The sequence below is a fragment of the Asterias amurensis genome, chromosome 18 (genome assembly GCF_032118995.1).
Source record: "Asterias amurensis chromosome 18, ASM3211899v1".
Classification (NCBI taxonomy): Eukaryota; Metazoa; Echinodermata; class Asteroidea; order Forcipulatida; family Asteriidae; genus Asterias; species Asterias amurensis.
Genome location: NC_092665.1, coordinates 3,051,183 through 3,063,960, shown reverse-complemented (window position 1 = coordinate 3,063,960; position 12,778 = coordinate 3,051,183). Strand labels below are relative to the sequence as shown.

The following is a 12,778-nucleotide window of genomic DNA, read 5'->3' as shown; positions in this document are numbered from 1 at the left end:
TTAACGTTGTTAAAATTGTTATTGACCCAGTCGTTTCGTTTCAATTGTGCACACATTGTTGTTTCATAGACAGTTGAAAAGTTTGGTGGCTCGGAAGGGTAGAAACTCACCATTGAATTTGACTATTTGACTGGGTTTTTTGTTGTTGGAGTCGCTGAATAATTGAGGAAGGTCTTGTTGACAAATGGGGGATTAACTTCAAAGTTTTTTATGGTTTGTAAAATTTGGCACGGTTCGTTTAATTTGTGGTGTTTGAAATGGCCTAGTAGGAAAAAATTTTGTTTCTGTGTCGGAACTATGCTTTATTGGACATAAGTTTTAAAATTTGTATAAGGAGTAAAATCAATAGTCATGACTCAAGCTCTTGTTGCTACTTGTTAGTTATCTACTATGGGTCTACCGTCTGTAAACCCAGTCTTGAAGGGAAGGTACACGTTTGGTAGTTACTCAAAACAAATATTAACTTAAAAACTGACTTGGTATTAAGCATTGGAGAGCTGTTGATAGTATAAAACATTGTGGGAAACGACTCCCTCTGAAGTAACATAGTTTTTGAGAAAGAGGTAATTTCTCACTAAAATAATAAAAGACTTCTAGCTAGAGGTATTTTATTCTTATCTGAAAGCACACAAATTCGTCAAACAAGGGTGTTTTTTTCTTTCATCATATTTGTACAACTCCAATGACCAATTGAGCTCAAATTTTCACAGGCTTGTTATTTTATGCTAATGATGGGATACACCAAGTGAGGACATTGGTCTTTGACAATTACCAAGCGTGTACCTTCCCTTTAACACTTGTGTCTTTGAGCAAGGCACTTAACCTGTTAAGTACATGACTACAATTGCTTCTCTTCACTCAGTGGTAAATGGGTACCTCAGAGGGCAGAGATGGTTCTTGTGATTGATTTAGCTCAGTGCGCTACATGTTTGGCAGCACAAGCTGTATACTCCCAAGGGAGCTGAGATGGTTTAAAGAAGGAAATATTCAGTCCAATGACTGCAGTAATAATGTTCATTCAAAGTGACGTCTACTACTGTACGCTATACAAAATGCCTATCGTGCTTTGTTAAGCAGAAAATATTTGGTTTACTAAATGCCCAGTCAGCATGGAACATCAAATACTTATTTAAACTAAGCCAACGTTTTTAGTTTCCCTCCAAAGATTACTACTACCAGAAGTAGATGTCAAATAAATTTATTTTTGAACTTGAAAACAGCTGACCGGATCTCGGCCGACACCAATTTTGGACTTATTCTTTATCCTTTGCCAGTTTACCTTGAATTTGACCAATATAATACCTTAATCTTTCACTTTTATTATCCAATTTTAAGGACGCTTGAACATTTTTTGTAACTCTCGGGTCATCAAAGAAGTTTGATGGAGAAACCGCGACTAAATTGTGATGGATCAACAGATTTCGCTCGGACAGTTAGAGGGATTTTTTAGTTTGTTTTATTGGTTTACGGAAGTATTAGTTTATCAAAAGCAGGGGGTGGAGGTTTAACGACCACCCAACCTCAAATATGTGACCTACTCTCGCAGAATTGGAGTCAAATTGGAATGGCCTGCCAGTGAGATTAACTAATAAAATGGGAATGTTGAAACAGTTTCAGATTTAGGCTCTGAAGAGCGCAAATTTCGGCCAATACACCCCCCTAAAAAAAAATTCAGAAAAAAAAATTTTCATTTTAAAGTCATCATGATGATACTAGTGCTCCAGAGTGCACATTAGGGCATTTATAACCAAGATAAAAAACTTTCCGAAGTCCTTGTTTCGGTTCAGCGTCCTTTCAAATCTTTGGTCCCGAACATCCTGGGGAGAACCTTGAGGTGGTAGAAATTGAAACTGACGGTTGAAGCAAATATTACCAATGAATGGACTATTAGGAATGTAATGCTCACACAAATGCCTGACTTTTCCATCTGCACATCCAGATTCTGAATTCTTAATTACATTGAGGGTAAGGACAAAGCTCATTTAAATTACACAAAAGGAAAAAGGTTGGGCTATAAAGCCACTAACCATCTATCATTTGTTCATTTAGGTGTTGGGCATTAATCTCCGAAACGCCTTTTATCTTGTCATCACTTTGACAACATTCTTTGTGATGCTTGAATTTTGGAGTCCACCCAGGGTCGTAGGGGGTCACTGTCCACCGATTCCAAATAGCCGGCCGACATCAAAGAACTTCTTAACAACTGTTTGACTGACAGCGTGAGCAATTTGAAGTCAATTTGCTCCCCTATTCACACATAAACCCAATATAATGGAGTCTAAGCAAAACTATAGACTTGTGATTTGGGACATGTCGAGGACAATGAACTGGCGGAGCGTAGTCGGGGTTTTCACAAGACCGTGAAAGTGTCGAGGAGGGGAAGTCACCTTGGCCGGCTTGCATGATTTGAAGTGTTGAAAGTTTTTATAAGGATGCGCATTCATGCTTGGTGTGAAGGACATGGTGGCTGAGATTGAATAGATGGGAAAGTCCTGGCAGTTGGCGGTCTTGGAACATGCTGAACTTTGAGTATTGAGGGAGTGTGTTAACTTTTGTTTTGGTGTGCGTGCATCCATTTGTAATGTAGTGTGTGTATAGCAAACGGTCATGGTTAATCTTGAGCAGACGTTTCCCTGAACTTGTATTTTCACTTGCCTGCTGCCTGCCTGACTAATTTTTATTTACTTTTAAAACAAAATTTCTTACACATCCAATCAGTATAATAAGCACAAACAGTGTCCAGGATGAATGGGAACCAAGAAATTTTCTTTTTAAGATGTGGGAAGAAAACTCCTTTTGGGAAAAACCCGCATGATCAGGTAGGGACTGAAAACCCTATCCCAATACAATGTCTGAGGTGGGATTCGAACTAGGGTCCCTGGAGGTGACGCAGGAAAGGAAACCACTGAGCCAACCTAAGCAATGCAATTTGTTCTTTTTGGAGACAAAGTTTTTTTGATGTCTCATGTCTTAAGCCTTCACAGCTTATCCTAAATCATGGACCACACTATACTTATTTACAAAGCCCACAAATATTTACACTATTTATTTCACTGTCATAAACTTGACTGCAGTTTTAGTCTTTCAAGCTGGTATGCACTCTGTAGCTGCATTGTTGGTTTTTTGTGTTGTATTTGTGTCAAACGATCTTGTCATGTTGGTCTGTTTTGAGGTCGTTCACCTCAGGTTTAGTTACAACTCTCGTTCATCTATAAGGGATACAAGTTCAAACCTTTCAGATTGGTTAAAGCCATTGGACCCTTTCATTACAGAACAAAGAAAAAGTTCACAAATTTTCAAATAACTTACAGGGTTTACAGAAGGTAGTGGTGAAAACCAGTATAAACACCGACCTAGGTTTCAAATCCTTTAATTGGACCAAGAATTATACCTCAGAATTTCACAAGAGCATTCACCAAATTGTATGTCTCTTATACAGTAGCCATTTTGTCACAAAATCCAGAAACAACTTATCACTCTGGAAGTGCATAAGTACATTCCTGCACATGCTATGTGGAGTTGGCACAACATTCTGGATGTCACATTCACTGTACTGTAGCTATGGTAGGAAATTCCAACTGGTGTGTTTGAAACCGACCCATAGAATTTAGAGCTAAACTGGGAGCCAATCCTGTAGTATAAAATACAAAGCCTGAACTTGTCTGCGTGTGAATGTTTTGCTTTAACATTCACGAGCAAGCGTTATAGATCAATAGAAGTGTTTGTTTGGAGTCAAAGGGAAACTTTGCAGGGAATTCCGCACTTACGTCATGCGTATTTCACCGGTTAGCAGGGAGTTTTGCTTGGAGTGTGCGTTCTCCACTTTACTACGTAGGTACATGCTTGCACAGTAAGCGGAAAATGGAGATCATAAGCGCAGAATTTGGCGTTTAGCAGAGCCTTGAAATTTGGACCTGGTTTGTAATACACATTACTCTGATTGCATGTTTCATGAAATCGGTGACAACATTTCTTTTCTTACGAAGATACTGATGAAAACACCCAGTAATTCTTACACCAATAATGTTTAAAGTTATCCCGAAACATTTCTCACTTCCAAGCACCTGGAGCTTCAGGCTTGGACACCATATTCTTCTGGCAGTCGTTCCATCTTTAACTAATTGAGATTAATATATGATTTCCAAAACGATTTTGTTGTGGCTCAGTTTAAAAGGAAGCTTCCGTCTAGACGTTGTTCCTGGGTGTTGTGGGATCTTAGCAGGCCTGCTGTTGTTGTCCAGAAAACACCCTTGTAAATGATCCCAAATAGTTTTTTTATTTGTCGTCTCTTAGCACATGTTTTCACACGCTTAAGTTACTGTAAGTTAGTCTTTGGAACAGTTTTGGCGATTTGGTGCTAATTGTTTCTCATAAATCAGGTTATGCACGTTAGCATCAGTCATAACTGAGGAAAAACTATGGTTTATTTTTTTAGGTATTATTTATATTCATTTGACTCTTAACATTCCCAAATTCTCCGAAATCCTATGACTAAGTTTTAAAGGCAGTGGACACTATTGGTAATTGTCAAAGACTAGCCTTCACAGTTGGTGTATCTCAACATATGCATAAAATAATAAACCTGTGAAAATTTGAGCTCAATCGGTCATTGAAGTTGCGAGATAATAATGAATGAAAAACAACCCTTGCAACACGAAGTTGTGTGCGTTTAGATGGTTGATTTCGAGACCTCAAGTTCTAAAGGTCAAATTCCTGGAAAATTACTTCTTTCTTGAAAACTATGGCACTTCTCACAATGTTTCTCACAATGTTTTATACCATCAACCTCTCCCCATTACTCGTCACCAAGAAAGGTGTTATGCCAATAATTATTTTGAGTAATTACCAAGTGTCCACTGCTTTAAGGATTGAGAATATTTTGATGGATTTGGTACTGCTCTACTCCCCAGCCACCAACATTGAGTTACTACGGACGGAGCATGTAGAGTTGAGTATTTTGATGAATTTTCATGTGTAGTACTGTACCCCAAAACCACCCACTCTTAGCATGAGACCAAACATTTGGGTGTTGAGTTATCGTAGAGTCATTTAGGGGATGGAAGGGTCTCAAGCCAAAATAATTACAGGTGAAGGTTAATAAAAAATAGTGAAAATAAAGTTCACATCATTGTCAAAATATTGTTTCTCCAAAACTCCTGAAATAACTGTTTATCAACCCAAATCAAGGCTGATTTGCAGTCACAAATCACTGTGTTTAAAGCCATTGGACACTTTCAGTAAACAGTATTGTCCAAGGCCCACACTTCGTGTATCACAACTTCTAAATAAAATAACAAACTGACAAACCTGTGAAAGTTTAGGCTCAATTGGTCATCGGAGTCAAGAGAAAATAACGGGAAAACCCAACCTTGTTTCCCCACGTTTCGCCGTGTCATGACATGTACTGTTTAAAATAAATCTGTAATTCTCGATATCGAGAATTGATATTGTTTTAATGTTTTCTCAAAAAGTAAAGTATTTCATGGAAAAATATTTCAAGAGAAGTCTTTCACCATTACCTTCTGTAAACCTTGTAAGTTATTTGTAAATCTGTGAACTTTTTTCTGTACCGAAAGTGTCCAATGGCTTTAAGATCTACCCAAACATACGTACATCTTTCATACATGTAGATAGATAAAAGTGTACACTTTAATACATACATGTAGATAGAAAAAAGTGCAGAGATTTTGACAATAATTTGCAATTACAACTAGGTTAATTCAATAATCAAATCAAACCTCCTAGGCCCATAATCCATGTGCAGAACTCCTTCAATCTCATTTACTTGAGTCTAAACCGCATGAGGAAACTGAGCTATCGCCCATGTGTCCTTCTACCGTAACCCACCAAGTAAGCATGTAATGCTAACCGTAGGAAACATGTTGCTAATTGTGACGGGCAGGAAGGGAATGAGCTCAGACATGAATGCTGAGATAAGACGTTCCCTTAGGGATACATCAAGATCAGGTTCGGACTACTGGGGGATTGTAGAGAGATTCGCAGGATGGAAGTTCGTCCAATGTGATCCCAATTCCAAATTGTTTTCTTGGGATTTTTGGGAATGAGAAATGAAATGTCTAGCTACCATTCATTGATTGTGATTTCGGAAGAAGTTAATTCATAAGGCATGGGGAAGAGACTCAGGTACATGTATTGCCATTTTGTTATTCTTCATTTCAAACTGATGCAACTAAAATGAGATTTGAGGGATAGAAACAGTAATAGTAATAGTTTAAAGTAATAATAGTAATAGTATTAGTAATAGTAATGGTAATGGCAAGTGTGTGAACACTTTTGCTTTATTATTCCTTGAATTTTGTATTGGAGTTAACAAATAATTCTGTTAAACTGAGGCTAGTGTTGCCTTTTTTCTGAGTCAGTTTTCAGAATGGCTTTAAAATATTTTAGGATGATCAACCAATGACAAATCACTGATTAGAAGTCGTTGCCAAGTTGTCAAGCCTACTGGACTGAAGCAGGCATTCAAACCTTTATTATTCCTTGAATTTTGTGTGTGAGGTAAAAAACAATTCTGTGAAACTGACACTGGCATCGCATTTTTTCAAAGTCAGTTTTCAGAATGGCTAGGAAGTGTTTTAGAATTGAAGAGATAAATCAATAGATCATGGAGTTAGAGGTCGTGGCCAAGCGGTCAAGCCCACTGGACTCAAACTCTTTATTCAGACCTTCATTATTCCTTGATTTTTGTGTGTGAGTTCAAAAACAATTCTGTGAAACTGAAACTGCCTCGCATTTTTTCAAAGTCAGTTTTCAGAATGGCTATAAAGTGTTTTAGCATAGAAGATATAAACCAATAGATCATGGAGGTAGAGGTTGTGGCCAAACAGTCAAGCCCACTCGGCTCTAGTCTTGAAGTCAAGACGGTAATTGTTAAGCGCGGTGTGTAGTTACAGCGCGGCGTAGCTACGGGGACGATACACACACCCTCGATCCCAGTATGTGTGTGTGTGGGTCAGTCGCGCGCTACCTACGACTGTTGCATGTGTAATATCGCACTGTGACTGTTGCATGAAAGGCAGACAAATAGGCAGCGCCTAACGACTTGTCATCAAGTCTAACTCGGCTCAAACACACAATTCAGACCTCCATTATTGTTTGAATGTTGTGTGGTAGTTCAAAAACAATTCTGTGAAACTGACACTATAACGGTATTTTTTTCTGAGTCAGTTTTCAGAAAGTCTGTCAAGTGTTTTATGAGAGATAAACCAATAAATCAAATTAGCGAAGGTCGTGGCCAAGTGGTCAAGCCGGCTGGAATCAAACTCTTTTTATGTCCGCTTGTAATAATTTGTTTTTACTCTTACACTGATGTGTACGTATTAAGCACTGTGTACTCTCAGTTCTTTCCAGGGTTTTGAGAAAACAAGTCCACAGGCAAATCACTTGGGTGGGATTTGAACCCATGACCTCTGCATTGCTAGAGCAAAATGTTAAAAAAAAATTGTTTTTTCAGATATAAAGAAATCCAAGCTTTTCGATCTAATAAAGAAATCGTGCTTTTTTATCTACTTTTCAAGTACTGAGGATAATGTTTCGTGGGGTGTATTTCACAAAGGTAGTCCTAACTTAGGACTAGTCCTAGGCAATGCTAAGAGATAGGACTGGTCCTAAGTTAGGACCAGTAACTCATCCTAACTTAGGACTGGTGAAAATCCACCCCAGAAACTTATTGAAATCTACAGTTTCAGGGGTTACCTAAAAGTGGCAATGCCCTCATTTCTACTAATACCTCATAGCATATGGATCCAATGTTTCAGACCTTGTTGTCAGCGATAACGCTCACCTCTGTTACAAGCGGTGTAAGAGGATCATTGTCAGCTGAACGCTTGACTTGAAATCTGAAAGAACAATGTTACACAGAATGTTTCCTATGTTGTTCTTCTGGCTACCTCTCTCAACCTAGAGCAATTAGAAAATACTGTAACTGAACTCTCTGGACATCTTGAAACGATTATTGGAACTCCGGGCTACCTCCTGCGAGAAAACAAAACCCAGATTGTGTCTTATTTAGGTCGGAGAAAACATTATAATAACATCCTGGTATCTTTCATATCCTTAAAGTCAAAGAGTCATTGAAACAAAAACAATACTTTTGAAGTTCAGTGGTTATACAGTTTTATGTTGAACAAGGAAAGGTTTGGCGAGACTTTGGTTGACTTCCTACTCTGCTTTGCTTTCCGTTTCTTCTTAAAGATTTTATAATAGAAATATAATGTAGTGTAAAAATCAGGGTGATTTCACTTAAAGACACTGGGCACTTTTGGCAATTGTCAAAGACCAGTCTTCCCACTTGATGTATCTCAACATAATAACAAACCTGTGAAAATTTGAGCTCAATTTGGTCGTCGAAGTTGCGAGATATGAATGAAATAAAAAAAAACACTTGTCACACGAAGTTGTGTGCTTTTAGATGATTTCGAGACGTCAAAATTCCAAATCTGAGGTCTCGAAATCAAATTCGTGGAAAATTACTTCTTTCTCGAAAACTACATTACTTCAGAAGGTGCCGTTTCTCACAATGTTGTAGACTATCAACAGCTCCAAATTACTCTTTACCAAGTAAGTTCTTATGTAAAAAATTATTTGAGTAATTACCAGTAGTGTCCACTACCTTTAAACTACCCTCATTTGGGTATACCTGTACCCCAATGGAAACTCTCTACCTAAATGAGGGTATAAGTCATAACCAATCTGGAGAAACCCTCATGAGACAGCCCACTCTCGTTGAAATATTCTCATCGGCATCGATGAAACATTTGTATTATATCTGTCACTTAGACCAGTGTCAAGGGAATTGTTACATTTGTAAATGGTAGATGCGTGATGAAGCTATCAAGTTGTCCCTTCAGGGGGATATGAATATTCTATCTCCATACTTCTCTAGTTTGGAAGATAAATACCTCGCCAGGTGTCTCAGAACATGAGCAGCCCTAAAGGAAAGGCAACACTCTTTCTCAAAAAAAGAAAATTTCAAAGATGTCAAATATCTCCTGTCGTGACCTCAAATTCTCTTTTTCGGTTCTGAGCCTTCGAGCTCCAGAAACCTAAATAGTTTCTGAAGTATTTAGGTTGAAAATTATTGAAATTTTCTTTGATTTAGTTTGGAGGAACCGTTGTATGGAAGAAATGGCAAGGATAAAAAAGCAGGGTACAAGTGAAACTGACAAAAACAGTCACTTCTACTTTACCATTTAAATTAACAGTTAACTTTGTTCTCTGCGTGTACATACTTCATATTGCTAAGCATATTTGCTTATACAGCTAGCACATATTCAGTGCTGATCCTGTAAACCCTGTAAGCAGAAATGGTTACTGTAAGTGCAAAATTTCTTGATAAGCAGATCCCACCACAACAGGTTTCACTTGATAATGTCTTCCAGACTCGCGACAACATCAAAGTTTGCTGTACCAAAATCTCAAATTTCCTCGGGAAAAAACAAAAAGACTGAAACAATGTTCTCCAGATTGCATAGGTCACATAGATATAGGTTAAAGCATTCTGTATTGAAAGCCTCACTAAACTCAACAATATTTCTTCCTGAGACGGGATTTATCAAAACAAAAACACAAGCAGTCTCCTAAAAGCATTATTTATTTCCTATAAAAAAAAAGAGAGACACAAAGTGTCCTGAAAGTTCTTGCGTAAGAATGAAACAAACAATTTGGAGACTTAAAGGTTGTACCAATCCTAGTAGTACAAATGGCTTAATGTCCCATCCAAAGGATAAAGCAATAATGGTGAACTGTCTTGCACAAGGACGCAGGTGCCACAACCAGGACTTGAACCTTCACTCTGCTGATTAGAAACACCAGAGCTTAAATTCGGCCTCCTAGCCAATATACGTCGAGCCATACCTACACATTACAAACTTTTCCTGTTAGCTGGCACATTTGAGCTAAGCGTTCAAAGTTTGTTTCAGTTAGTGAATTTCAAATCACAAACTGGTTTCTAATTCTAGTAAAGGTAAACCAAACTCACCTCAGATCAAATAAAAAGAAACATTTAATACATCCAAAACATTGTTAACCTCATCCACAAGATAGTAAACGCAACTTAGTTTCCTCATGGCCATAGTTCATACTGAACTTCAAGAAATGTAGTACCTCTACATTACACTTCAGCTGTTGTTCTTTCATTGATTCTAATTAAAAATGAAAACAACAACACATGTTGATATATATACATGTGTGTGTATACTGGGATTGATTGCACCCATCTGGACCTACAGAGGCCAAAGCAAGGGTGGACATTTTTTCATCCTAAACAATTTGAAGTGAAGAGTGAAGTTCTACCCTTGCGTTGTTGCTTTTGACTCTAAACATGCTAAAAAGTTCCATTAATTTGTTTGTGAGAACAAAAAATTCATAAGTTATTAAGGGGTTTCTTTGAAAAAATACCTCCCTGGCTCGCACATGTGAGAGAGCCCAATTTCTGAGTACTCTGCAAGATTTTTTTCAATTGAAAATGCAATCACCATGTGGAAGTGTTATGAATTTTCAACCGTTTTAACTCCCATTTGGCAAGCAGCCGACTGCTAAGGTCAAACTTAGCTGTTAAAAAAGGGAAAACATTGCTTAACCTATTTTAGCTTATGATACTTTCATAGCTTCTCACAATTATCAGGGAAACCCTTTCAATGCTTCGCACATTATATGCCATTGCATGGTGTGCCCAATTTCATAAAAGCCTGTAAGCACAAAAGTGTGCCAAGTATAGAAAACTGTTGCTTAGTAGAAACTGGGTACCTGCCAAAACTCCATATAGTTTACATTGTTGCAACTGGTGCCTCACTCAAATTTTGCTGAACAAAGATATTTGTTAAGTATCTTCTGCTTAACAGCTTTTTGAAATGTGGCCCTGTGGTCATTTTGGATCCAACAAAACTTTTAAGAGAATGTATTTTGTAGCTGCCACAGATTTCCACTCAGTCTCTGCACCCTGAAAAAAATAAATTGTTTCATTTAATTTTAATATGGACAATTCCATTCTAACATCCGATCAGAAAATAGAATTAGCTGTTGCAAACTGCTTACCAACCAAAAAGACCTACATGTACAATGTATGGTATGAATGCAATAAAAACTAGTTTGTCCTGACGTTTCGACCCTAGCAGAGTCTTTCTCGAAAAGGACCTACAGGTACAAATGCAAACAAAACAGGTTTGTCCTGACGTTTTGACCCTATCAGAGTCTGTCTCAAGGGCTAAATCCTTACAACCAATCCACTCCCAACATTAATTTCACAGCAGCAGGTTTGATCGAGCCTGAGTTCAAATCTTGGCACTGATCTTCTTAAATAGGTTACAGTCGAGGAATTCCGGAACTGACCTATATTTTCAAAACCTTGGGAGACTAACCTAGCCAAGATTTGAAAACAACAAACTAATAACTGCAAACCAAGTTGTAGTCTATTGATTTGCTACAGTGCAAGGGCAACAATTATGCAGGGTTCTGCTGTGAGATTTAAAGGCACTGGACACCTTTGGTAATTGTCAAAGACCAGTTTTCTCACTTGGTGTATAGTATCTCAACACATAAAATAACAAACCTGTGAAAATTTGAACTCAATTGGTCGTCAAAGTTAAAAAACACCCTTGTCACAAAAGTTGTGTGCTTCAGATGCTTGCATTTGCTATATATTTTGCCTTAAAGGCAGTGGACACAATTGGTAATTACTAAAAAATAAGTATTAGCATAAAACCTTTCTTTTTGAGTACGAGTAATGGCGAGAGGTTGATAGTATAAAACATTGTGAGAAACAGCTCCCTCTGAAGTGACGTAGTTTTCGAGAAAGAATTAATTTTCCACGAATTTGATTTTAAGACCTCAGATTTAGAATTTGAGGTCTCGAAATCAAGCGTCTGAAAAGCACACAACTTCATGTGACAAGGGTGTTTTTTTCTTTTGTTATTATCTCGCAACTTTGACGACCGATTGAGCTCAAATTTTCACAGGTTTATTATTTTATGCATATGTTGAGATACACCAACTGTGAAGGCTAGTCTTTGACAATTACCAATAGTGTCCAGTGTCTTTAACTACAGTGCTAGGGAAACATTCATGCAGGGTTTTGCCTTGAGATTTAACTTCAGTGACGAAAAAGGGTCAGAAATAAATCAAGAGGTCCATTGGACAATGTTGGATCCAAGATACTTGATCAGTAAACTTTCCTCCCATGTCATCATTCCCTGGCCTGTCATCAGCGCCTGGCCTGTCATCAACATTAGGAACCCAGTCTCAACTCATCCTTGTCAAACTTGTCACATATCTCAAGAACTTTCCTATTGTCTTAAAAAGAAAACCTACAATGTCTGAACAGTGCATTTATATTCTCTTTATCAAAAGTCAAGGTCATGTTTTGATTTGAATTTTCTTGTGGGTCATGAGGGTCATACTTTCTGGCGGCAGATGCTTGATCCTGCCCTAGATCGATCAACAGCTGAGTTAGACTCCTGTCGCTATCGGTAGCAAAGTTCAGGCCCTATGCTAGGGTGGTAGTCTATAGTGGTTTATCCTTAAGGGACCACACCTCCAATCTGGCTTCAAGCACCGCCGACTGTCTCCCCCCTTTGGTTCACTACACTCCTGCTATCTTAACCTTTCATCTAGTACCCAGTAACCTACATTTACCACCCAATGTATCCCAGGTGGGATATGGTTAAAGCCATTATACACTTTCGGTAAACAGTATTGTCCAAGTCCCACACTTCGTGTATCACAACTTATATATAAAATAACAATCCCGTGGAAATTTAGG

At 38.0% G+C, this 12,778-nt stretch overlaps 1 protein-coding gene across 5 annotated transcripts in view; it reads left to right on the top strand.

The window, feature by feature from the left end:
- The window catches only part of LOC139950614 (serine/threonine-protein kinase mTOR-like), a 103,511-nt gene that overhangs the window by 63,972 nt on the left and 26,761 nt on the right, over positions 1-12,778 (top strand). The window lies entirely within an intron of this gene.